Source organism: Corvus moneduloides, chromosome 1 (assembly GCF_009650955.1).
Source record: "Corvus moneduloides isolate bCorMon1 chromosome 1, bCorMon1.pri, whole genome shotgun sequence".
Lineage (NCBI taxonomy): Eukaryota > Metazoa > Chordata > Aves > Passeriformes > Corvidae > Corvus > Corvus moneduloides.
Genome location: NC_045476.1, coordinates 121,987,898 through 122,006,380, shown reverse-complemented (window position 1 = coordinate 122,006,380; position 18,483 = coordinate 121,987,898). Strand labels below are relative to the sequence as shown.

General features: G+C 36.0%; 1 protein-coding gene across 6 annotated transcripts in view; it reads left to right on the top strand.

Moving 5' to 3' along the window:
• Positions 1–18,483, top strand: part of ST18 (ST18 C2H2C-type zinc finger transcription factor) — a 169,028-nt gene that overhangs the window by 50,979 nt on the left and 99,566 nt on the right. The window contains exon 1 of one of the 6 annotated variants that reach the window (XM_032125126.1): positions 17,850–17,944. The exons of the other annotated variants lie outside the window; for them this stretch is intronic. The gene's annotated coding sequence lies outside the window, so the exon portion shown is untranslated. Of the gene's footprint in view, positions 1–17,849; positions 17,945–18,483 lie in introns of those variants that run through there. 6 annotated transcript variants of the gene reach the window in all.

Sequence of the window (18,483 nt, the reverse complement as noted above, 5' to 3'; positions counted from 1 at the left end):
CCTTAATACAAAACGACACAGTTGCTACTGAATTCTGAATAATCAAAAATTATCATTTGAGGTTTTTGTTGTGTTAGCCTTTGCTTTGGTTTGGGAAAGAGCTATGCTTAGAGTCTTAAGTTTGTTCACACATTTTGGAGTCCTTTTCAGATTAAAATAAACAGACATCTGATCCTCCAAGGATGAAACTGGTCCCTTTCTCAAATCCTGAGAAACAATTTCTTTTATTTTTAGTATTTTACAGTAACATTGCCCTTTTCTTAATTCTGGTTTCCTGCTGTGGTCCCAGTATCCTGTTTCTGCTAAGAACATATATCTCACACCTTTTAAGTTTGCTTTCTACTCAGGAGCAGAGAACACAGACAATAAATTGAAGTTGATGAAGAGAATCGGGCAAAGACCCTTTATAAAATTCACCCAGTGCTGTGCCCTAGAAAGTCTTTCTTGTTCACAGCCTGGCTAACAACAATTAGAAACAAAGCTCAGAGAGAAGATCTGAATGCTGCTCGTCCAGGGTGAAGTTACTCACAGCTTTCCAAGCCCCTAATGACACTGTAATGAAAGCACACTGCATCTGCCAAGGACTGGTGTTTTCTCATAGATAAAGATGTTGGGAACTTGACATTTTCGATACACAGAGATTCCTGACGAAAGGGATTTATTCATCACCCTGCACTGGTTAAGTGAACTTGAAGATTGCATTAATCACCAGTTGCAGATGGTTTCCACAGTTTTACATTTGTACTTCCAACCACTTTGGTTTCACGTGTTTCAGGCAGATTATTTTTTAAAGTGTCAAGTAACATCAACAACTGCTGAAGTTATTCACACTTAATCATTGCTTTCACTTACTGGTGAAAGATCCCCTCACAGGAACCCTTGAGGAATCTGAAGTGAGATACCTTGTAAGAATATTGTTTCTTTCAAGTATTCTATTCTTCTGAGCCTCAGTTAATTATACCCGTGTTACTACAGTTGCCCTAACTCAAAGGTAGTTAAGGGTACTTAGTTATTCATTCGACTGTGAATAAAGCTCATAGCTTCACCTTAGGTGGAAGTAATTAGCTCAGAAACAAGTAATTTCCAGCTAGGGAGGTGAAAATCCTGTGAAAATAATTGATGATAGGACTAGTAGTAGAAAAGAGGTCATCTAGTTCTTGGTCCTGTACCTAAAATATGAGATTATTCTTCCTTCTATGCTTTGAAATGTCATTCCATTCATCAAGTTAAATATACAGTGGATTAATGACACCAGTGTGTTCTAGCCAAATTATTTCCCTTTTGAAATTCCGTCATTGTAAATGACAACATTATTTCAGTAAGCTTTCATATTCTTTGTAACAATAACAAAAATTTTGGACAATATTACACATATTCATCAGATCCTTTTAATGTAGGTCTGATTTGCAAATTGTTTGTTTCCTTTCTTCTGTACTAGATGAATATGTTACTGGTGAATAAATGTTTCCATTATTCAATTAGTTGTATAGATAGTCAAATAATGTTTAATTTTGTGACCTATTCACATTTTTCCATCAATTGGTACTAAAATACTGACAAGTAATTATTTTCATTATTCAACCAGCTTTTTAAATGATCAAATAATATTATTACGTTAAATTCAATTATTATCAGCAAATGAAGAAATGAGTGTTAGAGTATTGTCTTTCATTATTTGCTTCAACACATTTCCCTGTGCCACGAACCTGCTTTGAGATGTTTCCTGTAAAAGTAAGTCTTTTGTACACTCACACATACGACCGATATAACCTCAGACTGAGGAATAAACCTAACGGACTGGAGGAGAAATACTGCAGACCTCACTTCTCCACTGTTGGTATGGAGGTTGACCACATCCTTTGAACTCTGCTTCTGTCAGTGGTTTAGCACGTGCTTTTTTTTCTCCCATATGAGAAACTACAGACTACTATTTCAATAAATACAATATTTGTATGTTAGTGATGTTAATGCTGCTAATCGGAATTCATTGTTCAGCCTGAAGACAGATCTGTTTGCAAGTTATAGGCTTTCTTTCCAAGCCAGTTTTGGATTTTAACACCACCTATTTTTATATGGTATATTTTGAATTCAGCCTGACATGGTGTTCAAAAACCACTGGTATAAATATGAAAGAATATTAGTGTAGGCAGAAGAACACTGCAGTGCACTTGACAGATGGAAAAGGTTTATGGTGAATGTATCATTGCCCTATGGTGGAGAACAACACTGTTCATAGATTAATGTTCATTTTATTACAGTCATACCTTACCCTCAGTCTGTGTGTAGAATTCTCTGTGAAGTCATTGTGATCTGTGTTCATCAATCAAGGGTAGTATATGACACTTAGGACCATATTTTCAAATGTCAGCTCTTGGCATCTGGAAACCCTCTGTCTTAATGTCCAAAATATTTATTTATATGTGCAAATATTGGTGGTTACAGAATGTTTTTCTGAGTGAGATAGTGAACCTGAAGTGTTTGAAAAATTTGCTGATTTTGATTTACCTATTTGAGTTAAATTGAGCCATAGGCTTAAACCAGATGCACTCATTTAAACCAGTCCCACAAAATTTCCATTCACAACGACATTAATGCAATTTCTGCCTGGCTGTATGGCAGTGCAATCCCCTTGCTGTGTAGCTCAGGATAATATCTATCATTTAATTATTAAATCGATTAAATTTGGTTATATATAAACCCAGTTAGCAATACCACAGTTCTGAACAAAGACTTTGGACCCTATGAAGGCCTATGTTAACATATATTTCAAGAGAGTTTTGCATCATTTGAAAACCTGCCTATTTGCACTGTTTACATGTAAGCAATGTCTGTTTATCACCATTGCTGGTATCTCAGACTTCAGATAATATAAGTAAAAAAGTGGTCCCTGAAACAAGTCTGGGATAATCTCTTCTTTATAGCATACAGTCAAATGAAGAAACAATTTTGTCCACACTTGCTCAGCATGACCTCTACACTTTGTGAAATCAGCAATGACATAGGATTGTATTCTTCTAAATTGATATTATTAGAAAAGTCCTCTAACTGTTGAGATTTGAGAGGAATAATTTACCGTCAATATAATTTCCTGTGTCTCCCTTTGTGATGCTCTAATGAAGTTATTATAGTTTGGCCCTTCAGCCTATGACAGATTGAATTTTCCATGACTTGATGATGTGACAAAGTCATTGCTCAAAGGCAAATATACTTTGTAACTGATAAACTAATGCAAATTAATTTATACTTCAAGTAAACTTTTTTAAAAGGCATCCTACTTTATTTTTTAATTCAAATTAAAACCCAAGCACTATAGTAATTTAGTGGTCTTAAGAAAGCAATAAGTACAATCTGTGATGTGAAAAGAAGTATTGCTACAGGATTAGGGAAGTTTCAGAACTTTAATCTTTTATTTTCCATACTGTTTGACTATGACGATGGCCAGTGTCCTTTTAAAAAAACTTTATCTGTATCATAGGCTGATTTAGAACAGAAGGAGGAACTGGATGTAAAAGTAATTTTCACTTGTCATGTTCATGCAAAGAATATGTGAATTATTACTCTCAACAACAAAAGCTTTACCCAGATTGTCAATTCACTTATTTCATTGCCTTTAGGCCAGAACTCTGGACAAGGGTTTGGTGCTGTCACATATCCTTTTCCATCTCATTTAAGTGATCTGGCTTCTGTTTTGGGAATGCATTTTTATTGTGCTGTTAAGCCCTGTGTCCCACACATGAATATTTCATATCTCTACTAAGTGCTTACACTGAATATATTAGCCCCTGGTTTTACTTTTTTTTTTCATGCCTGTTGCCACAAATAAGGTGGTAAGCATGGCCTAAATATACATGAATAATCCTTTATGAGATGGGAATTTTCAGATGCCAATAACAGCTACTTTGTCAGGTTTTGGCTAGGCTATTGAAAATGTTTAAACATAATCTGTCCATCATATTACGTAAGCATTTTTCTATTTATATCTGCTTTACCAGTCCACAACAAACATAATGAGCAACAAATGAAGCAGTGGCCAAAAGACACGTTTATGACTCATGCATATGCCAAGGGACTGTCCTAATATGGGCACTGCTTGGCATTTCTGCTAGCAACAGACCAGAGAGTAACTCTTATTTGACAGTAGTTTTTAAGTTTACAGTCAAAGCCCTAGACTTTACTCATCTTCATGTAAATTAATGGTAAAGTTACAATTGACTTATTCTACTTAATATGAGAGATATCAGGGGCTGAAGACAGAGGCAGTTCAAACCAGTATTTTACATCCAAAGCACAGTACAAACAAGAACAAAATTTGTCCTGTACTGTGGTAAAAAGAAAACATGTAACTGTGCCCTTTTGATGCTATTCAGACAGACCTAAACTAAATTAACACTGCAATTTAGCTACACCTATTATCTAAGAAATAAGCTTGGCTGTGGTAATGGCCAAGATTCATAACCTCATTTCACCCATTCTTGTGATGACTAGAATATTTCCCAACAATGAATCTCCTGATAGTTTATCCAGATTGCATCTATAGAGCTGAAAATATATGTGCACTTCCCACGAGTGATTTTGAGATGAACGACGGAAATGGAGCAAAGAATGAGTTAATAATAGGGCAAGAAGGATACCTTATATCATGTTAGGGAGGAATGATCTATGTTTTGGGCCTGTGTAGAAACTTCCTTCCATGGTATTCTGTTGCTGCCTGCCCCTGAGGTGCAGCCAGGCCCAAGACTGCGCAGCCATGCCCTGACTTGCTTGAGCCACGTGCTCTGAGACCGCCTTTGCTCCCGGCGCGGGTAAAAGTTGTAAAAAGCACTGACTCTCTGGAGCAGTGGCCAATTGGCCAGTTACCCTGGGTCCGCCCCCTGCCTTCCCCTCTCCCTTCCCCCGAATAAAAGAGAGAGCTCGGAGTGGGCCTGTGCTGTTTGGCTCTGCTGCCCTTCTGCTAGCGGCTTCTGTGTGTCTGTCTCGGACCGAGAGCAATCTGCTAGCAGGATTAAAGCAAAGAGCGAGAGCTATGTTTCTACCTCTTTGCTTCTGCTCTTGGTATCAGCTTTGCAGCTACCACTTGCGGCTTTTGGAGCTACTGAAGTGCTAGATCGCCCATGCAGTCTCTCTAGGCAGCTTGGGGCTTTCTAAGGCACTGAGCTATGAGCCTGGCTGGCTAAGTGTGCTGTAAATATATCCACAGTATTCTATCCTAAGGTTTAAAAGGAATATGCTAGGGGACTTTCAACTCTTCTGTTTCTCCCATTTGCACACTGGAGTTATGAGCCAGATGTACAGGTGCTCCAGGAGACGTTCTTGGGTCTATCTGGTTGTGGAGCACCTGACAGATGAACAGCTATATATAAACATTCTATCCCGTTAAGCATTTCTTATTTACTTAGCATAGTTATGTGTCCTTTTGCTGTGGAAACAGGGCCCCTCTCCATCTTCAGAAGGTGCTGCAGGAATCACGTCTCTATTTTTTAAAATCACGGTAGCCTTCCCTGCAAGCTGTACGTGCAAGGCTTGGAAATGGTACAATGATCCTACCAATGTGCAGCTCTGAAATAGCCTATTTCTTGGCTACACAGAAGAAATCTGTGCTAACATTCTGAGTCCTTCTCCATCAGTGCAGAACAACTTCAGAAGTCAGCTATATTATAATACCTCTGTTTGACTAATAAAGTGCTTCGTATAAAGTCCACTTCTGCTGTTAAAAACTCCTTGGTTGATTTCCTGTACTTCCAATGAGCCCAATCTCCTTTATTCAACACAAAAAACTCCTTCATCAAGGAGTTTACATGAAGCTGTAGAGTAGGATGCAATATTTGTTACACAGGGAGTCAGAGAAGCAGCGTTATTACCACCATGCAGGTTTGGAATTTATTGACATCTCTGCTTCAGACTGGAGCCTTGCCACCAGTTTATACTAAAAGCTTGAAGCATGCTGAGTTCAATGGAAGCTTTTTGCATTGAAACCTGAGTGCTGCATCTCACGCTCTAGGTGCCTATTTGTTGACTTTTCAGAAATAAACATGTTAAAAACCCTTTTTAAGGGTTAGAAGAGGTTCCATATCACCAAATGAAGTTTTTATCTATATGTTTTATTTTGTATTTATTTTTCAATCATCTGCATATTAACATCTGATTAGCAACCATTTGTTTAAGAGAGCATATCAGGTTATCTGGCTGGAGATAACAAAGCATGTTTTCCATAGAGGCTTCCAGACTAGAGGCTACACAGATGTGCCTGAGTTAAAAGGATCTCCCTGTCTACTTTGAGAAGTGTAGATGGCTTCTGTATTTAGAGAAAACTCATCTGAAGCATCATAAAATAAAATGTACGGAAAATATAATATTCCATAATTAAGATTTCTAATGAATTGCCTTGTTAATCCATACAGTGTATGCATGTTGCAAAATTTTCCTGGCTTAATTAGTGCACTTGCTGATTATGTTTATTTCCTGATGTACACACTGATTAAGCATTGTCCATACACTGAGGCTTGAAGCAAGATCAGTCTACAAAATAGTACCTAGTCATTTAACTGGAGACTCAGAATGCAAATAGATCAACTTATGTAAAATTAAATTAGTTCTAATAGAACCCATTTTGACTGAGCAGCTGGTGACACATTATAAACAGAATTCTCTTGTTATGTGAAATAAAGGGCTTCTGCTAACAGATGCTTATATACTTTTAAGCCACAAAAAATATTGTATTATGTTTAAGGTCTAAAGTTAATGAAAGAAGATAAATTCTGAGCTTGTTAGGTAACACTTCTGCACTGGATCTCAGCATTCTCATCTGAATACTGTATAAGGTCAGGTAGCCCCTTGCAACTCTCCATGTACGAACTTAAAAGTGAGTAATCACTAAATCATGAGTCTCACAGCTAGCACATCAAACCTTCTCTCTTTAACAAGCAGTGTCTGTCAGCTGATTTTTGAAATACACTATTAAGGTTTGCTACTGTCCCTTAAATCTTAATTATTTTGTTCTTTTAATATAAATGAGTACTTTTTGTTTATTATTTTTTTGGAACATAATTTCAGACTTGTCTCAACACTCAAACTAGCAATTACGAAGCAGTTTTGTGCCGTTCCTAGTCAACATTTGACAATGAACCACACTTTTTTCCTAGGAATGCTGTCAGGCTTTCTGAAATGTGCAAAGTCCCAGTGATAGACATTTTCTTGGTGACAGAACATTTAGTGTTCTGTATGAATGAGTCTGGTGTGTTTAAACTCCTGGACATACTGATAATTTATGGTAAATTTGGGCCTTCAAGAAAAAGAACAGAATAACTTCAATAGAAATAAGTAAATTTTTATTATAAGAAAATTTTAAATTTATAAAAAAAACAAGTGAGTAATACATTAAAGGTCTAAATTTGTATTTGCTGGCTTAAATGGATTTAACTCTGGTCATGGATTTATTTAAAGATAACTTTTTGTGAAGAAGACATTATACTTATGGGCTCCTTGATTCTTGTTCTGCATTTGACAATGCTTACCCTAGCAAAATTTCTCTCCTTAACTGATTTTCTGCATACAGCAGCATACAAATTAATGCATTTGGATGCTTTAAAACATTATAAAATTAGTCATATCTTTGGTAAGTTAATTAGGAAAACAATCACATGTTTCTTTTTTTATTCAATTCCTGGTGAATTTATGATTGCATTTTGGTTTTTAGTCAGTGGCACCTACTAAGCAGAATTAAAAATATTGGTTGATCTGGTAGATTTTTTCTGGCTTTACTCAGTTTTAATTTAATATCAGTGTATTCTATGGAGTTAGAGGTCTACAGAGTTTATGCCACTGTATTTTAATCAACTCTTGCAGAACCTAGATGAGTAAAGACAGATGAAAGTCATAGCAATTTAAATATATAATTCTTACTATGATTTGAATAAATGAGCAATAAAGCTTAACTCAAAGAATTGCATTTGTACTTATTTTCTTAATGCAAGGTTGAACTATGAAGATGAGGATTATCAATTAGCATGGATCTTGTACATTTGCTACTTCTTTTTTACAACCTGGAAGATACACTAGCTTCACATTTGAATAAAATCACCTGAATGTACATTTCTTCAATTACCTACTTTGTGTATTTTGCTTGAAAATGTGAGATAACATTTTTTTATTTAAGGGACTTAAATTTTTATCCTTATAATTTAGCTCTCTGTTTCTGTGAGTAAAAAGGAATTCAATGTTGCACATATACAATCAAACATTGATATCACAATTGCTGCATAAAATTATAGTTTAGATGCATTATAGAAAGTACTGAAACATTCTACACTTAGAACTGATTTGTAAAACAAAAAAAGGTTGTAATGTGTTCCAGGTATGGTTTGATATTTTATGACAAGTCTTTCACATGTTTATTCACATGTTTATTCATACACAGACTTGAAGAGGAAAAAAATGTTACTGATTGTTCATGACTTGATAATTAATTTCTTTTTGCACTTTGAGTACCTAAACCAGAAAATATTTTTCCTGGATACTCAAAAAGGCATGGTTCCAGTTTTCTCTTCTAGTAATGTAATAGTACCCTTTTCACACTCTTGTTTTCTGAAAAAGACTTTTGAAAAACAATTCTACTGTTTTCATTAATATTTGGAAAGGATAATTTTAACGTGAAAAGCTGGTCTTTAGAGTATTCTAGAGAAAGAATACACAAAGAAATACACATTAGGTACTTAGGCAGTAATGTTAGGAGGCATTTTGTAAATGTGAAATGTAAATTTTGTCTTTAAATACAGTCCTTTATTCCATCATTTCAATTAATAAACGTGTGAGAATTAAATTTTTAAACTAATTTCCTCCATAGTCACTTAAGATTTTAATACTGCAGAAAAGAATTAAAATGCATGAATCTTTTAGCAACCCTCACTGGTACATTATAGTTCTGCTCCAAAGAGTTTCCAAACTATGAAGAAAAAAGCCTGTCTTTTGTACAAGTGAAGTTTTTTGCCTCCTGTGTCTAAAAAGGCAAGCGTCTTTATACCCAGGAATTGTGCTTTTAAGTGTGGTAGGCTCTTAATTTGCCTGCTTTATGCCTTAATGCAAAGCTCTTTAAGTTGAAAGGGTGTTCTCACCTATCACTGTAATGAAAACATTTAAAAGCGTTAGGTTCACTAATCATAGACATAACACAAAATCTAGCTCAATGGCTTTCTGCAGATATTAGAAGCAACGAACAACAGATAAGAATGGACTTTAATCTACACCAAAGTTTGGGAGACTAGACTGTATATCTGAATTTACATGCAATTAAATCATTCCTCCAAGGATGTCCATTTTACCATATCTCATCTCTTCTGTGTTCCCTTGAAGACACTGAAAAAAACTCACACCACTATGACTTCTAATTATTTGAAAACAATCCCAATTTAAATTTGCATAATCTCATCCTTTTACTTGCTGTTTGTTGTTTGTCAGTAGCCTTTAATGGTAGTGAAACATCCAGCTGACTGAAAAACATTTACTGCTAGTCAAACCTTGTTGCAATAAAAACTGAGGCTAATAATATCATACCTGGGCACTGGTTATTATGGTCACAGTTTACATTCCTGACACTGTCTCTGTGGTCTCACCCATTTTATACCCAGAAAAGAGAAAAACAACACACATTCCAGACTGAAATTTAAACAGCCAAAAATCATTCTACCATTATGCAAGAAGACAATACAAAGAAAGCAAACTCAATCCAAACACATTTAAATTGCTGCTTTAGCCTGCATGGCCTTTTCATATGTTTCACACCAAAAAATGCCTAAAAAACCACAAAAATCCCAAAACAAAAGAACAAAAAAAAATCCCCCCAAAAAACCACTAACCCCAAACTAATCCAAGATCGCAGCTCTGACAAAGTGCAAAGCTTCCTAATTTTCCCTTTCTAAAATGTATCAACTGCAAAATGCCAGTGTGCTAGGATCGGAATTAAAACCACATGAAGTGAAATATCAAACTTTATGCTCAAAAGAACTAAGAAAGTTCCCGAGACACAACCTTAATTTAAAGAAGCAAAATTGCAAGAAGTCATGCAGAGCAGTATTCTCCTCCCCTCCTTGGAAATGTGCAGCTCTTTATTATGGAAAGGCAGTAGCCCCTCTATAGTTAGGGTTGCAATCAACTTCCATTATAAAGCCCTATTTTAGCCCCCTGTAACTTTGGCTTGTAAAATTGGAATACAAATTGCCATATTTTCTCCAAAAGCAAAGAAGAATAGCTGAGGATTTTTTTTGTTTATTTAGTGGGGTGTGATGATTAGGTTTTATTTTTAGCTTTTTTTTTTTTTTGAGGACAAGTTTTTTAACTGTTACAAAGTTTAAGTAAGGAAAAATTAACACGTTTAAATTTTTAGGTTTTTGGAGATTTTTACAGTTGCTGCCATATCTGCCCTTATTAGTTAAAATTATTTTCAAATGATTTAATTAAAAACCCTGTTGCCTTTTCTCTGTTAGGAGGGATGGGCTAATTTTTCTGCTGCTGCTGACAGAAAGAATATTTTGCTGGTGACTTTTATGGACATAGGACTAGGCAGTCTGATCAATATTTTCAAAAGCAAGTCATGTTTGGGAGTGTGGTGTATCTCTCAAAGCGGAGCATAATTCACATGTTGATCTACCTGGAGTTTTTGAGCAAGTGATTAGTTTCTGGGGCTCTCTGCATATTCTTGGTTGACATTTCCAACACAGAGGGAATGGCTGAGCTTTTAATTTAAAGACTGCTTTTAGAAATGCCAGAAGAAAACATATACTTAGTTACTGAGGGCTAGTGACTAATGACACAGTGGTTTACACTAGCCACTCCCAGCATTCAGCCTTATTTATCACGCTTGGCTCATTTCCTAGGATTAGGTCCAGAGTAGCCTCCGGCCATGTAGGCTGTTCATCAAAGTGTGTAAGAAAAGAAAGCAAGTCTAGTCCTTGGAAATATAGTTCCCCCTCTTTTCAGATGGTTGTTATCCCTTTCTGGATTTAAGCTTTTTAAATACTTTATGATTAAAGACCAGGCATTCTTATAGGTCTCATTGATTCACTGAGGAAAAAAAAAAGACAAAAAACCCCTCTTATGGCTCTCCTTTACTTTTGTGTAAACTGCTGGGAAAAAGTTTATAATACTATTTCCATTCTATTAAAATTATCTCTTCAGTGTTATAAAGAAGATTTTTCTGCCCTGAAGGCTTAAATAAATTATGCAAAAACATTACATATATATGTTTATGTGTTTATATAAAATATATATTTGCACATAGATACTTGAGAACAGAAGTCATTTTACATGTGCCTATTTATAGCTGTTTGGACAGCCAGAGTTTGCACACTCTGTGCGGACACTGTGTTATAACATTAAGTATTGTAATTGTTTACTGCATTAGTAAGGTATTTTAAAATCCTAACAAGATTCACAAAATGTAAATTTAAATCCAATTGTGATCATATACTCAAAATATTGCATACACAGACTTTGGATCCTTTTCACTCAACGCTTAAGATGTCCTTATGAGATCACTGTGTCTTATGGCATAATTTAACTCTTTGAACACATTCCAGTAAACTTATTCAAAGTTCAGCAACATTATTTTAATGTTATTAAAAACCCTGAACAATATAAATTCAGAAATTTTAAAAAAAATGAAACTTGACAAGATTTAAAAAATATAATAGAAATCTCTGTACTAGGAAGATGGTTCTACTGAACAAGTCAGAGTGGTTTTAATAGGATATCTCTATAAAATATATCTTAAAAATTTAGAAGCAGAAGGAAAATCCTGTGCCAAAATCCTGGCGAGTTAAAGAAGGAAGAAGATGCCAATATCTTCTGTCTTCATATCCACAAAAGATATATTTAAAAATGCTTCTTTCGACTGGCTGTTTTCATTGTGATAATTAATGTTGAGACCCATTTGAATTTTGGTGCACCACACAGAATTTTTAAAACCCAAGAATGCTAAGATGTTTCAAGAACATCATTAGGGTTTTCTTTGGAGAAGAACTATGTTCTTCACATAAGCAGAAAGGAGAAGGAAAATGATGTGCAGGATTTCCCTGGAGGAAGCAGCTGTCAGGGATCATGTAAGACATTGCTGGCAATAGGTGTTGGAGTTTTGTGTATGTTGCTGAGAGAGCAGCAGAAAAGGTTGCCTTGGCGCTTTCCCAAGGCATGGCTATCAACTGCAAAACTCTGAAGAACCACAGCTGGAAGCCAAAGGAAATATGAGGACAGGAACTTAGAGTGCAAGACAGGTGTTCAGCAGATGGGTGTTTACCTGTTGAATTCTCTAATCTGGAAAACCGTGGCATGTGAGCAACAGAAACAGAGCAAGCAGACACACTTGCCTGCAGGCAAGTCCAAATCATAGAAAGAGTGTTTCCCAAACAGAAACTGGAATGATCCTAGTTGTGATAGGTAAGCTTTAATAAAAAATACATAAGGAAAAATATGAAGGGAATTGAGGGAAAGACAGAGATCAAGATATTTAGACGGCTATGTTGAGTTTTGTACTTCTCAGTACTATTTGGATTAGGTGAGCTTTGTATTAACATTGTCAGGGCTCATTTGGTCTGTTAGAAATAATTATATTCCCAAACAAGAGTCTGATGCTGCAGATACTCATGGTGAAGTTTTTCGAGGCTAACAGTAGAAGTTAGAGGCATCACCCCTACTTCTTACATTTATGGCACCTTCTAAAATTTATGATGGTGTGTGAAAGGTAGGAATGGCACATACCCTCACAAACACTTAAAATAGGCAGCAAACAGATCAATAATTTAGAAGTCAAAAATTCTCTAAAATAAGGTTTACATAAACAGAATAATTTTGATTTCTGAGTCAAGACTTGAAAATTACTAATATATGACATGATCCAACATTGTGACTCAAAAGAATTTTTCCAGCTGATCAGCTATCTAAAATGCAAATGAAAATCTGGTAGTATCTAGAATAGAAAGTTACCACAATAGCAATATGATTATTGTTTTTTTATTTATGCATTTAATAATGCAATGATTAGGAGAAGGATGTGTTTGAAGCTTTTTTTAATTAGCAGCAAGAGCGGAGAAAATTTGTTACTATTTAGCCTTATTATGTGAGTTTTTGAAAGGATTAATCCGTATTTGACATCACCTACACCTAATTTTCAGTGATTATTAAATAACTGTTTTCAGTTACTTATTAAGGCTATATTTTAAAGTAAGTAAGACTGCAAAAAGACAATTCTTTTCCCCCTAGTTTTAAATCTGCCTGAGTTTCATAAAACTGCAACTCTATCCAGCACTATTCAAATCTTGCTGTCAATGAGGTACAATCCCAACAACAAGCTCCATTAAGATTACTTTTTTACATCCTTTGCTTGGAGAGTTTTCCATAGTCCTCTGCGTATGTTTATAGAAGGCCTGAGAGAATTGGGTGCATGCCTGCACTAAGAGGCTTCAAGAAAACTCACCTGAAATGTCTGTTTTCAGCTTTCTGTGATATAATCTATTGGCAGGAAAGGAGTACTTCAAAATTTGCTGGCTTTCTCTAGGGCAATGTTGAGCAAACATTTAAGAAAGAAATTGGCTAGAGAGAAGATGAAATCTTTCTGTTATTTTAGGGAATAGAGTATTTCATAGAGAACATGCTGAAAACCTTTACATTCCCACAAGCCAATATATAATTTTAATTGGATAATTGTTCCCTAGTTAATATTACTTCAGGTATCTTTTCTTCTTCTCCTTTCTATTCCTCTAAACTGACATTTTTGAAGTAATATGTTGTACAAACATGGTTAGTACATTTTCTAAATGTCATTTCAAAGTTGAATGTTTAATGAATTGTAGTTTTTATGTTATGTATATATCTGCCAGCTTTCCTCAGCATAAGCCTGGTAAAATAACTCACTCCAGGCTGATTTATTCTTTTTATTCAACCAGGTGCTTCATGGGTTTGGCAACTTTGGCAATGTTATTGTCTATAATGACTCTGCACTTGGTGCTTGATGATGCCAATGCGTGCAATGAATTTACTGGCACCAGCAGAGCATATTTCATTCCCTTATCTCTTTGTGAAGAATCAAGCTTCATCTCCCATATTGCTTGTTATTCAATATGTCTCATGTAATCTCTCTGATTTCTTTGGTGCCTCTCCCTTTCAGGAATGTTTAGTTGTGATTCTGCTGATCTCATAGCTGTTCAGAGAAGTAGAAATATATCTGCTATGTTGAAGTTTCTTTATAATTATCGTCACTCTCGATTTTTTGTCTCCTGATGTCTCTTAGGCATCTCTGTTTTGTCTGGGAGGTAGAATCAGAAACAAGGTTATCTCTTTTAAATAGATCTGGAATATCATTTGGTAAGATGGGGGGATACAGAAAGTACATCTATTTCTGCAGAGGAGGGAAAACTACTTTTTTTACTCTATTAGTCTCTCCTTCATAACTGGAAGATAAGCTAAATTCAGGTGAAAACATTGAAAACTTTAGTAGTATTTAGTACAATATTCATGGTACTTATTTAAAATTCTGTGCAGTTTTTGAAATTTTCCCTGAACTTGAATAGCAGTCAGGTAACTGGTGTACAGTCTACAAGGAAGTTTTCTTTGTCAGTCTGATTTATCTGATGTATTACCACCATTAATTTACATTTTTGTCTGCGGTCTTTGAGGAGTATTTTATTTATCAGTTGAAGGCTATGAAGTCTTGCACCTGAGCATTCATGCACAATTTCTTACTACGACAAGTCTGAATAGTAACTACTACATATTGTAATGCACATTTGTTTCATTTGTGTTTCTGCAGCAAGACATCACTCTCTCCTATTATATTTCACTTTTATCTAAGTAGCAGTTTGGGGGATAATTTAGGTTTTTTACATTTTTCTCATTAGTCTTGGAAGCTTTGAACTTCCTATTGCTTAGAGGATTAAAATAGGGTGACTGCTGCAACCTAAAGTTTTGCTAAGTTTTAAGCACTTACATCCTAAGAACTTTTTTTTAATGGATACTGAACACAATCCAATCTGCCAGTTTTCCATTACTTACTGGACTCCAAACCATGCAAAATGCTAAGTTGTGTTAAATCTGAACTTTAATTAGGATTGATTTAATGACAAAGATCTTTTCTTTCTTACTTAAGTGTTTCAGTGGAATGTAACAAATACCTTTCAAATCCAGTTTTTAGGAAGCAGTTTTCAATATGCATGGCACTACACATGCAACTATATAGATAGTAATCATACAGGAAAAAGTAATCTGTATCTACAAATTTTACTCATCCTCTCAGTCCCATGTTCTTCCCATGTTCAAGAGGATCTGAATAGCTCTGTTAAATGAGCTGCATCTTTAAGGTAAATGAGGTGCTTCACAGTCCAGGACTATACTTGACCCTGGAAAAAATAAAGACAATGACCTAAATGCCAGTGTCTATGATCAATTAAGGCCATGCACAGCAGATCACAGAAAAAGGAAAAAAAAAAAAGGCTAGGAAAAAACTCCATCTGGTTCAGAAGACAGTGGCCAGTCCCATAAATAACACAAGCTGTCAGGAAAACATCATTCCTTAAGTACTCTGTGTATTGGCTTTCTGTCCAACTCCAGATCCACTTCAAGGAGCTTCAGAGCTTTGCATAGGCTTGGACCAAATCTTTCTCTTCATCTCACCATAAGTGCCTTGTTCATGAATTATTTCAAATTAGCAAGGCAGAGAATTAAATATACACAAGTAAAGAACATGGACATAAACAATTCTAGAATCTTATTGCACATGCACACACACAGACACACAAACACAAAAAAACTGACATATACACACACAAAAAAAAGGTCTAGGTTTTCATTTTAGCTGAGCTTTTCTGAAACAAGAGACATCTGCAACACTATGTTTGGAAAATGTAATTGCAAACTCCACACTAAAGTGTGAGGTAAAGATGAACAATAAGCTTTACTTTATAATTATTATTTTTTAAATTATTCTCTTGGGACCTAAACCCATTTTTTCTCCAGTAGTATCTATTACTAGGTATCTATTAAAGGTGAGAGTGCTGGGTGATGTACAGTCGCATGATAAATAAATAAATAAATGTTCTGTAAGTTTATGACATTAGTGCACAATAGAAATGTGCCTGTGTAGTTTTTTTCAGTTGGAAGACAGGTTTAATAAAAAATGGAAATACTACTAGAGAACATGAGCAATGCTGAGATGGTGTTGAGCCCTGACAAAAGAAGAGAAGAATCCACAGGCCCAGCACTGCCTCTGAAGTTTTCTATCACTCACTTCAAGAAAGCATCTGGCATCCCAATTTTCCTTCAGATGCCACTCAGTGTCTCCTCTCTGGTGTTAAATTTAGGGCTCAGGGTATGTGGGCTACTAGGAGAGCATTGAAAATTGCTTTCAACAGTCTTACCAATTTTGAGGAATTATCTCCTGTAAGGGGTAGCAAGGTTCCTTGGTTCAATTCTGCACTAAATCTCTTAACAGGATGGATCCACTGCTTTTCCAGAGTGTTTCATCGGTTTTACTTAAACATCCTCCCCTCTACTGCAGAGGGAGACAAAGGAATCTCCATTTTTCTAAGGTCTTCCCCGGGGAACAGGACAAAAGACAAATAGTTTTTAGAAGTATACTTCCTTAGTTAAACAGACGGTTTATAGCTGAACTTTATTTCTGAGGAATCAAATGGTTACTCCCACACCCAAAGTATTAAAGCATGTGACAATTGTGGCATGAACAGTGTGAAGAGACACTGTGGCTATTTTGCTTGCTGAGGGGTAAAATGGTGATCGCTATTCCTGCCTGCTAATCTGTTGAAGATAAATAGCAAACTGCTGCATTTACTTCTTCTCTCTGGTTTGCATTCAGAAGACAACACACAGAAAATTCACTTTGAAACATTTCCTTAAAGGTGCATGATCAATCCCTAGGGAGAAATTCACAGCCCGGGGAGAGCCTTGTGCTTGGGTTTGATAGTGACAGATAGCAATGGAATACGGTACTTAGTGCTCCGAACTAAGAGACCATTATGTGTGCAGCTCACAGTGAGACCAAGGCAGAATAAAGCTTCCCCCAGCCCCACCCAGAAGTGTGGCCGCCTTTGTAATTTTAATTGGTCTGTGTTTGTGGAGTGGGGCCTCTATTTACTTATGGCTTGGGGCTTGTGTTTACCAAGCCTGGTGGAGGCCAAGTGTCATATCACTGAAGCTTAGTTCCTGCAAGCTCTCCTGCTATATCTTGAGGCACTTTTCTTTTCAGTATCTGTGCCTGTCTAATTCACGAGCTTCTGTGAAACAAGCACAGGAGGGTACAAGGCCTACAGGGAGGAATTACACCTAATTACTCAAATAATTGCTAGGCTGTTGCCTTCTTAGTCACTGAAAATAATTTCCAGGTCCCTGGCTTTTATAGATAGTCTTCTAGAGGCAGGAGGACACAGCCCCCTTTTTAACTCAGCCCATTCACTCACAAAATCAGAACACTCGAGCCTGCAAAATTAATAAGCACCACTTCCATTACATATATTTTAGGTTGTTGTTGCCGTGGCGATAAAGTCAGGGACATTGAATCTCCTCTGTTGAGCCATTGTTATCATCCCTGGCCATCTGCTGCAGAGGAGTGATATTCCATCTCATTTGCATGATGACTGATATATGGGAGGTTTGGAAGGACATATGCCACAGCAATCATGTGATGAAAATTAAAGTGAAAGTTTTGGGCCCAGAGCCGAAAAAAATCTGTGTATGCGCATGAGGCTGTTGATGTGCAAATGTGAATCATATTGAGAAGGTTTGAATAGGGAGGTGTGACGTAAAGAGGGGACACAAACGCAGGTGCTTATCTCTAGGCAGTCAAAGGCGCTGGATGTCATATCATGGGAACTACCTTTCAAAGACACAGCTTTAGTGCACAGTTCAGCACACAAGGGAGGAGAAACATATAAGTTTTGGAAACAAAAATAAAGTAAGTTTAACAACTTTTTCACACTATGAACCCATTGATGTTTAAGCAACTTGTACTGTTAGTAACTTTCTGTCTTTTCTTTTTCGTTTGTGCTCTAAGCTTGCAAAAAGCAAATAATCCTGTCCATATACTGATTTTAAAATCTTGAGAGATTTTTATTAAGAAGATTGAGGGGTTTTAATCCATGTTTAAAATGCTCTCTGCAAACTTTTCTTTTTTGTTTAAATGACACTAATGCTGTATGCTTGGTCATTATCTTAAATGCTATTTTGGGCCTCAATTAAAAAATAGCTACTTGTAACTGCTTTGAGAAGGCTTTCTGAATAAAATGTCATGGTGTAATTGCATTTATACTGCCTCAGTAAAGCCTTTGTTCATATACATTTTACAATTGTGCAAATTTGCAGCTCTAGCTATTTGATTTGAGGAAATGATCACAAGGACACTTTTCCTCTCATTTTGAAAAGTTACTGAACTTAAAGACTGGCTTTTAAAAAAAGAGAGAGAAAAAAATGAGGCAGGAGAGGGAGAGAGTGGGA